Source organism: Lolium rigidum, chromosome 7 (assembly GCF_022539505.1).
Source record: "Lolium rigidum isolate FL_2022 chromosome 7, APGP_CSIRO_Lrig_0.1, whole genome shotgun sequence".
Classification (NCBI taxonomy): domain Eukaryota; kingdom Viridiplantae; phylum Streptophyta; class Magnoliopsida; order Poales; family Poaceae; genus Lolium; species Lolium rigidum.
This window is the reverse complement of record NC_061514.1, coordinates 331,957,936-331,976,662: the sequence shown is the minus strand read 5'-3', so window position 1 is coordinate 331,976,662 and position 18,727 is coordinate 331,957,936.

Sequence of the window (18,727 nt, the reverse complement as noted above, 5' to 3'; positions counted from 1 at the left end):
CTCTACAGGGCATTTCAGACACCCTTCGTAGCTTAGTTTGGTTTACCTTTGCGGCCATGTATTGGTCTCTTTAGTATATTAGAAATAAACTAACTATTGAAGGAAAAATGATTAGCAATCCGACTAACACCTTCTACCATATGATGCTTCACATGCGGTCCTGGAGGGTACTGATCAGATGGAGGGACAGGGCGCTGCTGGACGAGGCGCTGGAGGCGGTCCGACTGCTGCACGTGAGGCGTAGAGCTAGAGCGTAGGTTGCTATCTTATAGCTATCTATCTATTCGACCCGCTCTAGGGCTTGTTATGTTTTATCAGACTTGTTGTCTCCGTGTGGGTTGTGTGTGCTCGCCTCCAAGCAGGGGGCTGCTATGCAGACTTGGTGTTTCCTTGGGTTGAGTTGTATCAGGATGATATTTGGTTCTTTCGGGGATTTATATATAAAGCCAGGATGATGGCCTAACTTTCTACAAAGCCGCAAGAGTCGATGAAACCATAGTTATGGAGCAGTAGAAGCGGTGTGATGTCTGGTGTGGATAGACGGAAAAGAAGAGTCATCTATGTGGTAGCGTCGACTTCTCGTACCTATAGCGGCGGTGATATTCAAGTTGGTCATACCGGTTTCGACGGGCCTAAATATGAGTTAATTAATTGTCGATGATAACTTAATAATTTATTAAAAACAATTATGCCTTTCGTTATGAACGATATTGAGCTATCTCGGTTGGGTTTTTTTAAGTTTGTAAAAGACTACACCGAAGTGTGCTTACCAATTGAAATGTCATTCTTAGTCATCCCATAGACAAGCGAGCTATTTGGGAATTTATCAAGATGCCATGTCGAAATTAACTGTACTTCTAGTTAAACTCCCTAGCGCATGTAATTTTACATGGTATCAGAGCAGTATGATAATGCAGTGTAAACTAACTATACCGAAGTGTACCTACCAATCATTAAATGCAATAAGAAACAACTCTTAAGAGACAATGCATTGGAGTACTTGTGTTTCTTAAGTTTTAATTACACAAATGATAACATGCTAAGAAACATCCTGTGAAAAGCTTAATAGAGGATAGGACACCGGATATAAATTAAGCGCCGGATAAAAGGCATGCATGCTGCCCTTATAGTTCCACGTGTCATTCTTATTTTTTCACCGAACACACACTTTCTCTCACCAGTTTTGCTACATGGATTGTGACGTTGTTTGACGCATGCACCTAGGAAATTGTCTCTTTTTTTAAATCTCTTTTCATCTGTTTTCTGTTTAGTTTTAGCGGGCGCTCTCCAAAAGGCGCCCCACATCTCTAAAAGCCATATGAGATCTATATAAAAATAAATGCCCACCGATCTAGATGGGAGAGGATGTGTCGAATAAAATTGAACAGACTGCTTTATCAGATTTTTTTTTAGTTAAACATATCTAATTCCATATGTCGACATGACCACGCTCATAAGATCGGAGGGGAATGCTAGCTGTTCTCGATCGCGACTGTGTAGAGGCAACTTTGGTCGGTTAGATCTGACCTGTCGGGGCTCGTGGAAGCCCTAAACATTTTTACTGGTCTGATGAATCTGGATAGATTCTAATCTGCACTTCGCTTAAATTTACGATAAATATTTAGCGCTGGAGTGTGTAGTATAGTATCGCTCTCGTTCGGTGGCTTATGATGTCATCCGCGCTGCCTATGAATTGCATCCAATCGATATGATTGCACCATACCATGTATGTATACGTTACTTAGGTAGACAGAGACGAATAGAACCGCCGATGCAGAAGATATAGTGTCGTAGGACAAGGACGACTATATAGATGCCGCTCGTCGTCGGACGTTGGCTGTGGCTGGCCCGGATGTACGTGGCTAGGAGCCACCTCTATAAGATTTTTTCACGTAATTAAGCCACCTGGCTCAGCTAGCGGCAGACTGACGTCAAAACCGCGAGAAGGATATATATGGCATTCGAGTACTACGTAGAGGAACTTAATTTATTAGCTTTCAGAAGTTCTTTTGAAACAGGGTAAAAGAGTTGTCATTTATAATAATTAAGGAGATGTTTTTTAGAACAAATGCCTAGAATATGCCCTAGGTTTGAGAAAATTAGACATAACACCAACGTTTGATTAAAAAGTTTGCAGGGAACACAAAACATCTTTTGGAGCCGACCTCAACTCTTGGGGCAATATATTGCAGCTCGCCTAAATAGATATTTTAGGGCATGTAATGGTGTTGACTATTGACATGTCGCAAAATTTATATACTATGTTCCATAATTGTACCATAATTTAAACAAATGGTCAGCATAGTGGTTGAAAAGATTGTATAAACACAGTACTGTGATGTTCATAAGGTCTATGTTTTCTACCATTATGTTGCCCTTTTGAAACAATTGTCGTATAATTGTGGTAGACCATTGAAAATGGTTTTATTATTGTGACATATGATACAAAAATCTAGGCCCACAAGTAAGACATATCATTAAGAGATCCAAAACATCTATTAGTGCTAGCCGGATATTGGGGTCAGCTGCAAAAGTTGTTTTCATTATGTATTCTGCGAAACTATATTACCGAACATTGGTGTTATGAGCAGTTTTCTTTGTATGCTTTTTTAACAAACCTACTCTCCCGGAATTACATTAGTGAAAACAAAATTCCGGCAAGGCTTCATGCCTTTGCCTCATCTTTGATCCTCATGATCTCAACCACCGTTGGAGAACAAATATGGCTAAACATATAGTCTTTTCGTTCCTTCGAAATTTCCCCATATATGACCTTGATTAATGATGCCATGGCCTTCTTTTCATTTCCTCTTTGTGGAGAACTTGCGTCCACAACTTATTGACCGAGGGTTTATTGTTCCACACCATCGTGGATAGGTCATGGATAAACACACCACGGAAGGATCTCCTTCAAAATTCATGTGGTATATCCTTGCGGTTGGTTGCGTACGGGCAAATTCCGCAACTTTTCCATGCTCGCGGTTGAATCATATCCACTACTCAAATCCTATTTTTCATGACTAACCAAGCTTTAAAAAAGCACTTAAGAGGATACCAGACCTTCCTAATCAAATCATTATTGAGTTTGTTAAGATGAGTCCCTCAAATTGCATTTTGTAAGCCGTTGAAGCAGAGTATTTCCCATCATTAGTGAATTTCCTAAGAATGGTGTCGGGGGCATCATGGGCAAGGTGAGCATTGTTGACCATCTCCTATACGGTGACATATTGTTGGATGTATCGAAATGTTGTTGAGCATTTATTTGATTCACCCAAAAGTTGTTCTCCATCGCCTTCCAAACCTTTTAATTCTTCCATTTTGAAATTTTAAAAATCTTGAGTGCAATGTTCTTGAGGGAAAGTCCATTATAAGGCTAGGCGAGGTAAAAAGATTAGACTTTCACCATTACCATCGATAACAAGTGGTCATCACAATAGTTCTTGGTCACTTTCGTTACAAGGGTTCCTAAGCCCAATCGAAGCCTTGGTCTCATCCACCCATTCGAGCCAAAGCCATCTAAATGTTAGAGCCGCATCAAATTTCACTAGATGCAGAATGTTGAGCCCACCAAGCTTTGTTGGGCCACAAATGTTCTTCCAATTCATTTCGTATTTTCCACCTCTAACTTTTTCACATAGAAGAGCAATGAACCTCTTAATGAACTCTTTCAAAAGGTCAATATAATTAATACGGTAGATAGCTTGACATATAAGCACAAACCAAACCAAAGCACAACACCCGAACATGTTAACATTTTTTCAATTCATGGAGTAAACTTTCTGCCTTGTTATCTTCAAGATGTTAAAAAATACGCTTTCTTAAGGCGAGTGACACTCAAAAGAATACCAAATATCGCATTGAAAAGGTGGTTCTTGCAACCATAAAATGTTGAAGGATGTACTCAATGTCAAGTTCGTAGCATCTAATAGCATCCACGAGGTATTTTTGTCAATTGATACTCAAATAGTTACCGTAACCAAAGTTGGGAAGAACTGAAGAGACGTTTGCAACATCTTCTTTGGTTGGGGAAAACACGCCTTGTCATGAGCATAAAGGGAGGTGTGAGTCATTGGTGTTCTTCCACAAACGAGTGAAGAATACCTTGTGTAGTCGATTTATTTAGCAAATGATTGATTGGGTCGAGAGCAAGCTCAAATAGGAGAGGAGGCAAATGTCCGCCTTGTCTTAGGGCCCAACCATGCTTGGCAGGATCACAAGAAACACAATTTTGGAGGACTTACGAGGTGGAGGTTGATAGTAGGGCCCAAACCCAATAGCGAAATTTAGCCGAAAAGTCTCAGTGTGAGAGAAGATCCATAATGTAGTCCCATCTAATAGAATTGTTAACCTTTTCGATGTCAAGCTTGAAGATGATGCATGGAGTTTTGGGTTGCTGGAATTTTATGGCAAGGTACCTAACATACATCTATTTATCATGGATATTCCTCTTCTTGATAAAAAAAAATAATTCGCGCATTGGGTACTAGAGAGTCCATTCGAGGAGCAAGACGTGAAGAGATAATCTTGCCAATGTATTTTGGCAATGGCATGGATGAGGCTTATGGGCCAAAAGTCACCAATATCTTCAGCACCTTCTTATTTTGGAATTAAGGCTATGTTGGCGGAGTTGAACTAATGGAGATTTGCAATAAGAAGACTATGGAAGTTGTTGGTTACTCGCGTGTGACCTGGTCCAGTTTGATAATGTGCCAACAAGCTTTGTACAAAGCCCCAATGAAACCATCAGTGTCGGTTGCTTTGTTGCTTGAGGCTTTATATGCACATTTTGACCTGCTCCTCGGTGAAATCCTTATCTATAAACCAGGACCGACATGTTAGCCCAATTGAGATCGGTGGTTCTAAGGATTCCCTTTTTCATGATCATCGAGGAGTGGGTTTAGGCTAAAACACAGCAATGAATGAGTCACAAACCATGAGCTTCCAGACGTACTATTAATTTAGATAGACAGCACGACAGGCGGATGTATAGTTCAACTAGCCGTGCTTGCAGATTATTTCTTGCAAACAAAACAAAAAACAATATTTTCATGGGATTTTTATTTTCGTGCCCTCGGGTCCTTAGTTGTACTCAGTTTTCCCCAGCTCCTTAGTTTTTCCTCAGTTTTCCCCAAGCCCTTGTCTATAACCCGCAGAAGAGCTCGGGCGGAAGGAATCCCGTTTAGTTGACGTTGGTTGGTGCTGGCAAGTGGGGCCGCTGTTGGTGCCCCGCAGTGGACACGTCTCCACTTATCCAGATCATCGTGGGACCCACAACTTGTCCACGTTAGCGCGCCGGACCCACAGCTTACCCAGGTGACCGTTGCAAAATGGGAGCCCGAGCTAGCCCCGCGCCCGTGCACGTGCCATTGCTTCCCCTTTCTTTCTCCGCGCCCCATTGTTCTTCTTCTCCGCCAGCGGCAGCCCTTCTCCGGCACGCGGGTGATGTCTAGTTTCTCTTCGACCTCCCGTTCTTCATGGCCGCAGTATGGACCCGTGCCTTTGACAAGATGCCCCGACTGCCCACGCCGGGAGCCTCGAAGCGGTCGATCCAGCAAGACGGACGAGAACGGCAACCGTGGACGTGAGTTCGTTGCATGCGAGAGCTTGCCATATAGAGAGGGGGATAAGGTTAGATCTCGCTCCAATTTCTCTGTTTTCTCTCAATTTTCTTGTTATTCCCTCGAATTTGGGATTTAAGGTTCATGTTGTTGTTTTCAGATCTTGAAGAAATGCAGGCATTTCGAGTGGATCGATGTGTACGTTCAGAGGCTTCAGTTGCAGGAATCAATTGGCGCTATTGGGGGGCGCAATTTGGGAGGGGGGGACTTGCTGTAGAGAATGCGGCGGAGAGAGGAGCCGTTCCGATTATGCCTAATGCTCCCAATGCAGAACTGGTGGAAGTGAAGGGAGAACTGAAGAAAATGAACAAGCAGTTAAGGCAGCTGATCGAGTTGAAGAAGCAAGCTAATCTGATGGTTGGTTGTTTTTTTGTTGTATAATTACGATCGGATTCTTATCATTGCTCACCAGGCGCTAGAAGCTGTTACAAGGGATACCTTGTTACAAATCCATTATTCAGTTACATGTACTTGTAGTTGTTTTCAAAGTTAGTGTGTGCATTCACCGAAATTACCAACTATATTCCTTAAAAGAAAAGGAAAGCTAAAGATAGTTGATAATTGTTAGAGGGGTGACAAATAATGCAATCACCGAAATCCGCAAATATGTATGCCTCATGTTTATACCAAAATTATACCACTTTTAGGCCTTTCCAAAATACCAATACCATATCCTAAACTATATTCCCTAAAAGAAAAGGACAGCTAAAGATAGTTGATAATTGTTAGAGGGGTGACAAATAATGCAATCACCGAAATCCGAAAATATGAATGCCTCATGTTTATACCAAAATTATACCACTTTTAGGCCGTTTCAAAATACCAATACTATATTCCAAACTATATTCCCTAAAAGAAAAGGATAGCTAAAGATAGTTGATAATTGTTAGAGGGGTGACAAATAATGCAATCGCCGAAATCCGCAAATATGTATGCCTCATGTTTATACCAAAATTATACCACTTTTAGGCCGTTTCAAAATACCAATACTATATTCCAAACTATATTCCCTAAAAGAAAAGGACAGCTAAAGATAGTTGATAATTGTTAGAGGGGTGACAAATAATGCAATCACCGAAATCCGCAAATATGTATGCCTCATGTTTATAACAAAATTATACCACTTTTAGGCCGTTTCAAAATACCAATACTATATCCCAAACTATATTCCCTAAAAGAAAAGGACAGCTAAAGATAGTTGATAATTGTTAGAGGGGTGACAAATAATGCAATCACCAAAATCCGCAAATATGTATGCCTCATGTTTATAACAAAATTATACCACTTTTAGACCGTTTCAAAATACCAATACTATATCCCAAACTATATTAAGTGGCAAACTCGTTATTGCATTCTCCACCGACAGAGAGAAAGAGGGGGGTGGCCACGAAGAGAGAGAGAGAGGTTGCCACGAAGAGACGGATAGGGGTATATTGCCCGTTAGATCAGTGGATCAACGGTTCGTGGAGTCGATCCGTGTGACAACGGCTCAACCAATCAGGATAAGTTTGGGCTTCTCATAGCATTTGTGACAGTACTTGAGGGCAAAACTGAGTAGTACTAAGAATCCAAGGGCACATAAATAGTAAATATACTAAGGGATTCAAACAAAAGAATTACAAAATGAAAAATGTGTGTTTTGTACAATATAATTCATATTGGGCTACATCAAATTATTTGCAATTCAAATATACATGAGTGTGACAATTATGGCATCATTTAGACAAACTATGTTTTGGGAAAGATGTTTTGCAAAGAGGTTTGGGTGGAAAACCATGCATCTTCATAGCTACACTAGTGATTCTGAGAAGTGGCAATTTGTGGTAAAACTTGATTTATATATGTTTGTTAAGGTTTTCTAGGTGGCAGGTTGCGTAGGAAGACTCCATGAGTAGTTGCCACTATGTTTTTATTTTTTGGATTTTTTTGCGCATGAAATGACTCAATTAACTATGTTAATCTCATTTGTTGACTCTCTGTTGACCAGCTACTTGAGGGTAAAACTGAGTATATTGCACTTGCCGGTCTAAGTTCTCGAGGGGAAAACTGAGTACAGATAAAATTTCTGTATAAGGCCTGAGGTTATAACTGAGTACACCAAACGTCCCATGGTTAGACTCGTGTAGCGGTGCACGCTGCAGCCGTGCATAGCGGACGCGTGTTGCGGTACACGCCACCTTCGTCTTTATAGAGCCTCTCTTTCTCTCCCTCGACGCACGTTCTCACCGGCTCACCGCAACCGCCTCTCTCTGTCCCATCATCTTCTCCACAACCGAAGAAAAAACCCCGAAGAAAACCGCCGGCGATGGATAAGAATGAGATGCCCATTGTCGGCACATCAGCCGCCGCCCCCGTCCGAGGCCCCCGTCGCTGCTTCCAACGTAGCAGCCGGCGCATCGGCCGCCGCCCCCGTCCGGGCCCCTGTCGCTCGCTTCCAACGTAGCAGCCGGCGCATCGGCCGCCGCCACCGTCCGGCTCCCCGTCGATTGGGACCCGTACGAACCGGTGCGGTACGACGCGCCGGAGAACCCCTACAACACCACCATCGTCGACAACGAGCCGGAGGTAACCCTTTGTTCCCTTGTTCTTATCTCATTTCAATCATTTTGTGTTAGATCTAGCGTTATTACTGTTCGTCTGTTCCTAGTTCAATCCTTTTGTGTTAGATTTTGCGTTATTACTGTTCGTCTGTTCCTAGTTCAATCCTTTTGTGTTAGATCTTGCGTTATTACTGTTCGTCTGTTCCTAGTTCAATCCTTTTGTGTTAGATCTTGCGTTATTACTGTTCGTCTGTTCCTAGTTCGATCCTTTTGTGTTAGATCTTGCGTTATTAGTGTTTGTGATTTGCTTTTGTTTAAGATTTGTGCCGATGATGATGAATATTTGGGCATAAATTGATTCAGGGTTTGGTCAGTAAAAAATTGGTGTGTACAAATTTGTTGTGCATGATCTTTGGTTTGCTGACTCAAATCCTGGATATAAGTGTGTCCAATGTAACTGAGGCTACCTCTTTTTTTCGAGCCCATATTATCATGCATGATTTTTTGTTCACTCTCTGTTTCATCATCGTTGCAATTAACTCCGTGTTTTTTGCACGATCTTTGGTGCTACGTGACAGGTGCAGAGCAGCGACGTCGACCAGCGACGACGAGTCCTTCCACACCAAGACTCGTCACGTCCTCAGGAGGCTGCAGTCCGGCCATTACGATGGCCCCTTTGCTCGAGGCATTTACAAGTGCCCCTTCTGCAACAGGAAGCTCCGCGCCACCGACTTCAACTCCCTGGTGAACCATGCTGAATCCATTGGCAGATGTGGCGCTAGAGTTGGAAGGACCGTGAACGTGCATGCGTACATGGCCAAACACAAAGCACTTGGGATTCACCTGCGCAACCTCCAAGCGAGTCACACGCGCTACACGGAGGCATTGAACGTGCCTACTCGCACTCTCTGTATGTGACTCGCTGTATCTCGTAGAGCTGCTTAAATTCATGTAAAATGTAGCTTATGTTGGATCTATCGGTACTACTTTTGGATCTGTCCTGAATATATCTATGCTATGTTGGTTGCTTGTATGCAGCTTATCCTATATTTTCTCTCTGGATTTGTGCCCTAGATTTCCTACCTGATTAGGTAAAAACGAAGGCATAAAGAAATGAATGGCGTTAAAAAACAGAAGGAGAAGCTGCTCTAGATTTGCTACCAATTTGGGCTATCAAATATGAATCAGATCGAGCGATAGAGAGAAAAAAGGTACATTGAAAACTGCTAATCTGGGCGAAAGAGACAGAAACCACTCGTGCCCCCGTCCCGGACCCACACGGCTCCACACGCTACGGCCCCACACGCTATGGCCACACAAACACGCTCTCGTCCTGTCCCACGCGGTCCCTTCCTACCAGCCCCACACGACGCGGTCCCACAAACGACACGACCCCACTCGTCAGCACGGAACGGTCAACTTAACGGATTCCTTCCGTCCAAGCTCCTTCTGCGGTTCAGACAAGGGCTTGGAGAAAACTGAGGAAAAACTAAGGAGCTGGAGAAAACTGAGTACAACTAAGAACGTGAGGGCCCGAAAATAGAAATCCCTATTTTCATTGTTTAACGAAGAACGACTAGCCGTGCTTGCACATGACAAGTGCATGCAAAGTGATTGATGAAAGCATCACGCGGAGCACTTGGAACTCTCACTGTTGACGGCATGTAGCGAGTCCTGACTCTAAACAAAAGAGACTTGATTCGGATTTCCTTGCACTCTGTACATACTAGATTAGGTCACGTGACCGAAATAAATTGATCACACCTTATCAATACGGTAAAATAGCCCAGAAGGCATACCACGAGTTAGGCCATTAGGATTTTCTGCCTTCTCCTTGGCGTCGCCGTCCATCTGCCTAGCCTTATATGGCCTTAATAGGGTCATGCATGGAGGCGTGCGATGGGTCCTAGTTATTTTCAATAGGAGGGTTTCGTTTTTTGTTGTTTTCCTCAGACTATCTAAGGTTAGTGTCTACTCAGGATGAAATAGCGGTGGAGAATCTCTGAAGATGAAATAAGTCCTCCCCGTCTAGCGCCACCGGAGGGCGTGTACAGGTTTGTCTCTGGCTGATCTCGTCGGATTTTGGTTCATGTTTCTCCCGATCTATGCTTCTCTTCATGGGTGGTGGCTACTGCTCTCGTCTATTGATCCTTTGGGGCCTTAGCACGATGGTTTCCTATTTATCTACTAGAACAAACTCTATGAAGACAAACATTTGTGCCGCTCCCATGAGGTTGGGACGAGGACATCGACACATCTTTGGCTCGTTCGAGTGCTTGTAGTCGTCGCTAGGTGGTCCATAGACGACCGTCAGGGAGAAGAGCCCTAGCCGTCATCACCAGACCCCCACCTCCCCTCCCCCATCCTCCCTTAGCCGCCATAGGGCGCGGACAGGCAAAGCCTGGTCGATGCCGGCCGTGGCGGGGATCTTTCTCACCCCATGGCTCCCCTTTGGCGCGAGGGCGTGGTGCAGTCGCCGGGAGGCGGCAGCTCCAGCTGTTCGCAGCGGGAGGTCGAATCCCAGGGTGGCGGTGGCCCTAAGTCCCCTTGCGTTGGTGGGTCGTATCCCTCAGCCTCATCGACAACGCCCTTGCTATGTGGTGGCGGTGGCCACTGTCGGCGTCGAGCTTGCGGTACTATTGTCATTGGACTGTGTCCAAGAGTCTTTGAGGGAAACCCTAGATCCTTTGGATCAGTCTTGGAGATCTTGTTACAACTGATGCATATCGTCTCCTATCCCATACTACTCTATGGGAAACCCTAGATCCGGGTCTCTTGGATCGGACGATGGCATCGTACAATGTCGTTTTCTCTCCTGGGGGAATCATCTATGGAGCAGATGCAAGCTGGAGGCATCCTGAGGTGGAGCGGTGTTTTTCTTTCGTGTTGAAGACGTCGGATCTCATCGGCGTGGTGCAACGGGGTCTCAGTGTGGGATACGTCATGTTCGCCGCGCGGAGGGTGCTGGAGCTGTCTGGCGTCATGGTGGCGTCAGTGGCAAGCCTTGTAAGGTCATTGCATTGACCTTTCCTAAAGATGGTATGCAAAATATGGTGGCGGCGAGGACTTTTGGAGTGTGTATAATGGTACAGCTGGTATAATGGTACGGGCTAAGGGGCTACGGAACCAGGTTGTGCCACTTGCTCGTTCGTTGGACGATTTGTTGAGGCCTTTGGTTTTTAGATGATGCTCGTTGGTGTGATTCCAGGGTGTTGGTCCTGTTCATGGACTCCCACTTCATCGGTGTTGTAGGATTAGCGACTTGTCGAGTTTGATGGTGTGGGCCGATCTTTGTAATTCCTCTTGTAAGGTGTTGTGAATAATTTAATAAACATGATGTGAGCATTCTTTGGATGCAGAGGCTGGGTGATAATTCTCCCATTTCAAAAAAAGAAGTGTTTGATAGACCTTTTTGTATTTTTGTAATTACTTTTAGATTTCCTTAGAGAGCATTACAATAGATCGGTGTGTTTTTTACAAAAAAAAAAAGATACCACCAATTCTTGAGTCGTTTCCTTTGTACACGGAAAAGTAAGTTTGTCGACTCTAGGATGTAAGTATATGGTCTAGTATTGGTCGATTTACATACGATCCTTGTAGGATGCTTCTCCACAGTGCTGGGCCCACCACGTTAATCAACCTCAGCCCTAGTGCACTGTGGCAAGTCCTAACAGCCCAAAACAACACCCATAATACTCTGTCTTAGCGAGATAAAATGACGCGGTCGTCTGAGAACCACGAGTCTAGTGTGACGCGGTGGCCGCAAGCCGACCACGCAGATGCATATACGCACATTGCTATGACTTAATATAATGAACTGATGGTGGAACTGGGGACGACCACGAGAACGGCGAGATAACGAAGGCGCACGCGCTCGTCGGGATCATAAGAGAACCAAGTCCAGATCGTGATGGCGGCGCCGATGATAGCAGCGGCGACAACAACCGTCGGAAAGGACGAAAAGAAGAAAGATGATCTGGTTTTGAACAGGATTGGCTGGCTTGAATTTTGGGAGCCCATGGCACGTGGTCTTGTGTCCCACGTGAAGTTGGCTTAGTGCGAGGCTAACTGTATGCATGATGTGCATGGTTATCAGTATCTTGATACGGTTCGTAGTATTTTACGGTATTAGTGTGACCAATTAATACGTATCGTAATGGTACGTTAATCTGGTAGTATCATACTTGTATCTCTATACTTATCGTAATATTTTTAGTTTCACGATATAAATACGATACCATACGTACTAACAGGGGCGGAGCTGGGAAGAAAAGTTCCCTAATTAATGCACTTATCAAGCTTGTAACCTTGCTAGTTGAAACACACAAACAATCAGGGTCACCCTATACAGATCCGCCCCTGCGTACTAACCCACACATAAAGACACAACAGCCATGTGGAGGTTAAAAGTATAAGTTTTTTTAGATAAAAGGCATCATCTGCCCGACTTTAAATTAATAAAGCCCTCGGGTTTGGAACACATATAGAGTTATTACATGCTGCGGCATACGAACTTAGCCGATAAACCAAGCATAACAGAATCATGACATAACTAGCAAGAGCGGTAAGCTGCTGGGTGGCCTGGACTCCCTCGCATGCCCCCCCGGAAGCGCCTAGCCATCACTTGCCACCACCTACGCGTGAGTACGCCTTAGACGACTTATCAACTCCAGGATGCTTGCCTTGTCTTGGGGTTTTGCCGATGGAGACCACAACTGCAAGAAGATGATAGTTTTGAATATAATGTCAGCTGGTTGGCGGATTAACTTAGACTCTATGGTAAGTTTTGAGTATAAGTTGTTTTTTACTCTTAAAGCTAACTGAGTATCTAACCAATACAACATCCATTAGTTTTGTTGGATGGGTATAAAAAAGGAGTTTATACGGTGACAGCTATCAACTACCCATTTATATGTATTAATTAGTTTTCAAACTTATGGGTGCAGTCTTTTGATTTGTGGGTGCACAGTTAGTTATGTTTGTATGATGAATTGGACAAATATCACATATTTATATTATATAAATGCATCAGTTACATGATCAACATCTCTGAATGACATGGAATATGCTTAGAGTTCCAATTAAAAATTAGATTGAGTTCTATTTGATGCATATTATTAATATATTTATATAATTTATTAAAATTAAAATCTCATAGCATCATGGTATTGCGATATGATTCTACTATACGATATTGCTGACAAGAAAATTATACCACCTAGTATTTTGACACCGAAAACCTTAGTCATGTGTGAATTATCGTACATGAATTATCTGTAGCAGGGCTCTAGTTTGGACATGCCTCTGCATAGAGGAACAAGAGTGCCACTCGATATATAGATGTGCAATGACCACTATTTCAACGATGGGTGCACACGTGCCCAATGGAAGGCAAGCAAGGGGCAAGTCAACATTTATATTACAGGGACATATGGGTAGATGCTAATTACTCTGAGGCTGTAAACCATTTTTCCTACAAAATCTGATGTCGGCGAGTCGAAGATATGCATGCACACTTGGTAGGTGCTTAACCACACTTTAACACATTATTATCTGAGAGCAGGTACAATGGAGAGTTTATGGTTTCCTCACCAACAATTTAACACATTATTAAATGTCACGGTGGCGGCAAGCCGACCCCGCGGATGCATATAAGTATGCATTCTTATGAATTAATAATTAACTGATGGTGGAAGCACGGGCAACCACGAGGACGGTGAGATAATGAAGGCGCACTTGTCGGGATCATAGAGAAAAAGTTTAGATCGTGATGGCAGCGACGACCAAGATGATAGCAGCGGCAGTAACAACCGTTAGAAAGGACGAAAAACAAGTTGATTTAATCTTTAACGTGGCGGTGTGGATTGGCTGGCTTGAATTCTAGGAATTATGGGAGCCAAGGCACATAGTCATGTGAGTTGGCTTAATGCAAGCATAATTGTACCAAACCCAAACACATGCTTGTCAATATCTATCTTATTATATTGGAGTTGGTCGTAGGTCGTACTAACGCGTTTCGTGAAGGAGATTGGAAGGATCCGGGCCATTCGATCTAATCCCACAGCTCTGCTCCATGCAATTGAATTTGGTAGGAAACCAACAAAATGATATCATCAATCATGCTTGCAGGAATATGGCATGAGAAAATACCTTTTCTATATATTCATGAGCTGATCTTGTGAGAGAATACCAAATATGGTATGAGAAAATACCTTTCCTATATATTCCTGTGCTGGTCGTATGAGAAAATACATTTCTTATATATATCCCTGAGCTGGTCGTCATCTAGAATATGTTGTGATACGAGGCATGAAGGCCGGTGTGAAGCCCAATTTCAGGACTCCACCAGCCTAGTTATCTTATTTTATGTATTTTATATCTATGGTCATATGTGGGCCAATTAGGAGTTTTAATAAGTTGAGTCAGTTTTGGTTTGGGCCTGTCCAAACCAAGTTAGAGAGGCCCACAAGGGCTGGCCGGCCACCACCCCCTCATATAAGGCTAGGTGCGGCTAGGGTTAGGTTAGAACCGAGTTTGAGTTAAGTCTAGATGCTATCGCGTGTGTGCTTGGTGAAGCATCCCTCCGGGGACGGCGCCGCCGTTTATCTCTTATCGTTGTTGCGGAGGTTCTTGTGTTCATCAAGGATTGTCGTGCTTTGGTCTTGAGGCATGGTGATCTCCATCATGGTGCTTGCTGGATTTATCCCCTACTTCGGAGTTGCGTTCCGCGCGTAATTGGAGGTATCTATCTACCCGAGTTCTCGCTGTGAAAGATCGGGCAACACTGTGGGAGGATATGCTAGGAACCCCTTATCATGTGGTATCCGATTTCTAGGTTACTCACGAAGAGGTTTTGTTGATCGATCTCATCAGATCGGTTTGCATCGGAGGAGTTTGGCTCGAGGTTGAAGAAGGTTGAGGTGGAGGAAGTTTGGTGTTGTTGGGGCGCAGATTTTCCACCGTCTAGTGCAGTTTTTGCTGGCAGAATCGCGAATTTCGAGGTTTGGAATCGGGAAGAAGATGAAGTTTCGGACATCATCTAGTGCCAGGCCCAGCCAACCGGCCCTACGGCTGGCCCGCCCGGCCCTAGGCCCGGTCAGACCGGCCCTACCACCGTCCGGCCCGGCCAAAACCGGCCCGCACGCTAGTACCAACCAGGGCGATGTACTGGGCCTCCCGCACTCCAGCCCAGCCAGATCGGCCCCTGGGCCGGACCAACCAGCGCCCAGGCCGGCCCGACCGGCTCCCAGTCCGGTCCAACCGGCTCCCTTGCCAGACGAACCGGTTCCCAGGCCAGCGCAACTAGACCGGCGGTTCAACAGTCTTTCGCCACGGTTTCGTTTCCAGGCGATGTTTTGGGCGTGCGGTGTTCTCTTGGGAAGAAATCCAGTGTTGTTTTCAATGATTATCTTGACATCATGAAGGGAGTAGAGCGTCAGGCATCCAAGCTTCATTGGTATTTACACCATCTCGCGACAGTTGAGGAGTATGAAGACTGGCACTAGTAGGAAAAGCCTTATAGGTGAGATCTTATTTTTGTGGCGCACTACCGAATATGCGCCACAGAAAGGTGTTTTATGGCGCACCTGGCTTGGTGCGCCACAAAAATAGCTTATTTTTGTGGCGCAGCAATAATACATGCGCCACAGAAACAAGATGGGGCCCACACCCTGCCACCCCTAATCATAGATTCCACTATTTCTGTGGCGCATAGGACGGGGTGCGCCACATAAATAATTGGTTCAGTGGCGCACTTGTTCTGGTGCGCCACAGAAATAGTGGAACTTATATCATGCCGTACCCCCTCCCCACCCGTACACCTCTCCCTACCGCGCGCCCGTTGACAAAGGATTACTTTGTCAATGCCTACAGATTGTAGACTAGGGTTTTGTTAGAAGTAGAGGGCAAGTAGATCTCGAAGGTTTCAGCCGAAAGGTACTCGACGATTATGAAAACTAGGGTTCTGTTGACAATAGATTCGATCCTTTCTTTGTCCCTCGACCCCCCCTTATATAGGAGGTGGAGCCGAGGGTTTCGTAATACACAAGTTTACAGAGTCCGGGACGGTTTCTAACTCATCCCGCCAGATTACAAATAACACTTCCTATTACAACTCTATCTTTCCTTAATATATCTCGGGCTCCCGAATCTTCTTATTCTTCGGGTAGTGGGCCTTCAGTAAACCCCGGGTACTATCTTCGGCAGGCCCATTTGGGATGCCTATGTCAGTAGCCCCCGAGATTTTGCTTGAATCGCGAGTCGGGGAAAATCTCTACTTGTTTATTTTTATTCGAGAGCTTTATCTTTTCTATACTTCTTCACATAAAATTCTATATTGTACAGGGATAATGGTAGTTGGGGCTAGTTCATCGACGGATCGGGTACTAGTTAAGCTGCTCTAGTGGCAATCCGCAAAAACCTACTTCAAGATCACGTCCCCGGACATGATCTCGGGATACTCGGTGTAAACTTCGACGAGGTGCCGCTTAAGGTCTTACCATTCTGTCGAGTCCCGGTCAAATTTATCGAGTACCTAACGCGTCCGTTAGGATTTTTCTTCGTATCTGTTGATACGGATAAAAGTAGCGAGAGCGCAGTCTTCGGCGATGCCACGCCCGGCGAACGGATGCGGGGTCTTTCCTTCGCAAATTTGCGGCATTCAGAAATTGATCGCAACTTTGGCGTTCTGAGAATATGTTGTCGAGTGCTTTTCGGCTTTGGAATAGCACATTCTATCGAGTCATATTTGATGACTTATTTTGTCTTCCCGATGGGAGTATATGTAGAGTTATACGTATAACTCGAAATATACTCACTTACGTTTCTTTATTTTGATAAAAATTCATCGGGCACGCGAACAGCGTTCCCGATGGGAGTAGCCCGAGGCTACATCCAAGGACTTGTGCTTGGGTGTAGGCTCCACAGATTAGTATCCGTTGCTTGCTATATTTATGATTCTTCTCGATAGTTTTTTATTTATCGGGTGCGCGACCAGCGCTCCCGATGGGAGTAACCCCGAGGCTATGAACAAATGCTTGCATTTGGTCATAGGCTCTCGCCATTTCTATCTTGCCATACTCGAAATTTTTATTTTTTTGAAAGTAGCCCCCGAGCATTTGGGCAAAAACTTGTATTTGAACAAAGGCTCTCGAGATATCCTTGCCTGTCGATAATCTCTGCAAATTTCGTAGTCGAGCTTTTCTTTCATTTTGACGACGTCATTGCTGATGATAGCCACGATTTCTATTTTGGAAACTGACCATTGCCACCTCTTTCACTGCCTTGTGGGTCTCAATTCCTGATCTAACGGACACGTCGTGCAAGTGGGGGACACATGTTCTCCCCTTTTTCTGGCACACGATCTGTAACCCCATCGATGTTAAAATACTGTTTTACCCTCATCTCCACGTGGTTATCATCTCTCGCACACTTTTTCCATCCAACGGTGTATTGCTTCGCCCGATTCCTATATAAACCTTTCTTCAACCTCGGTTCACTCCTTCGCTTGCGCCGCATATCCGTTCCTCTTTGCAAAAATTTCCCCTGCGCCCAACTCTCTTTGATCTTCCGCACGCACGAACACTGCTTTTCCAGTGCCATTGATGCCACCGCGCACGCGACTCACGCGCCACAGTACTCCAGAGTCCAAGATGGCCGCTGAAGATCTTGAATGGGAGAGATCTAAAATCTCCAACCAAGACCTCAACATGCTGAAGAGGCTTGGTCTGATGAAGAAAGAAGACGCCATCCGCTTTCCCAGCGAAGAAAGCTATCCCAACCCTCCAATGGAGTACCGGGTTAGTTTCGTTGATCACCTCATCCGCGGCCTTTCTGCCCCAATTCACGATTTCCTCCGCGGCCTTCTTTTTGTTTCTGGGATTCAACTGCACCAGTTGACCCCCAATTCCATCCTCCATATTTCCATTTTTATCACGCTGTGCGAATGCTTCCTTGGAGTCCCTCCCTAACTGGGCTCTTTGGAAACGCATTTTCACGCCTCCGCCGCAATGCCTCCCGCAACGGCACTTATAACATAGGCGGCGTTGTTATCGTAGTCCGAACGGACGTTGATTACTTCGACGTCAAATTTCCTGATTCTGTCCAAGGGTGGCGCAAAAAGTGGCTCTACATACACGAAGAAAGTGCCAATTCTGTGGAACACAACATAATCCCTTTCGACGGAAATGCCAAAATTTAGCGCCGCCGCTCCTGGGATGCTGAAGCTTCCGAAGAAGAGAAAAAGGCGACAGAAGCACTTATGTCTCGTATTCATCAGCTTCAAAATACTTGAGGCAAAGAGCTGTCTGGTGTTCAAATCACTGCCTACTTTCTTAGAATTAGAGTGCAGCCTCTTTAGGCTCGCAAAAATCCCCTTTGGACATATGCTGGTGGAAATGACGCCAATAGGCTCTCCAGTGATCTTTCTGCAAAGGACTTGGAGAAGCTGATTCGAAGAATTTCCCGTTTGAACAAGAAGGATCCTGTTCCTTCCTCATGTCGCGTGGAACCATACAGCTCCGCCAATCCTCTCCCCGAGGTATTTTGTCTTCTCGAATTTTTACCTTGTTC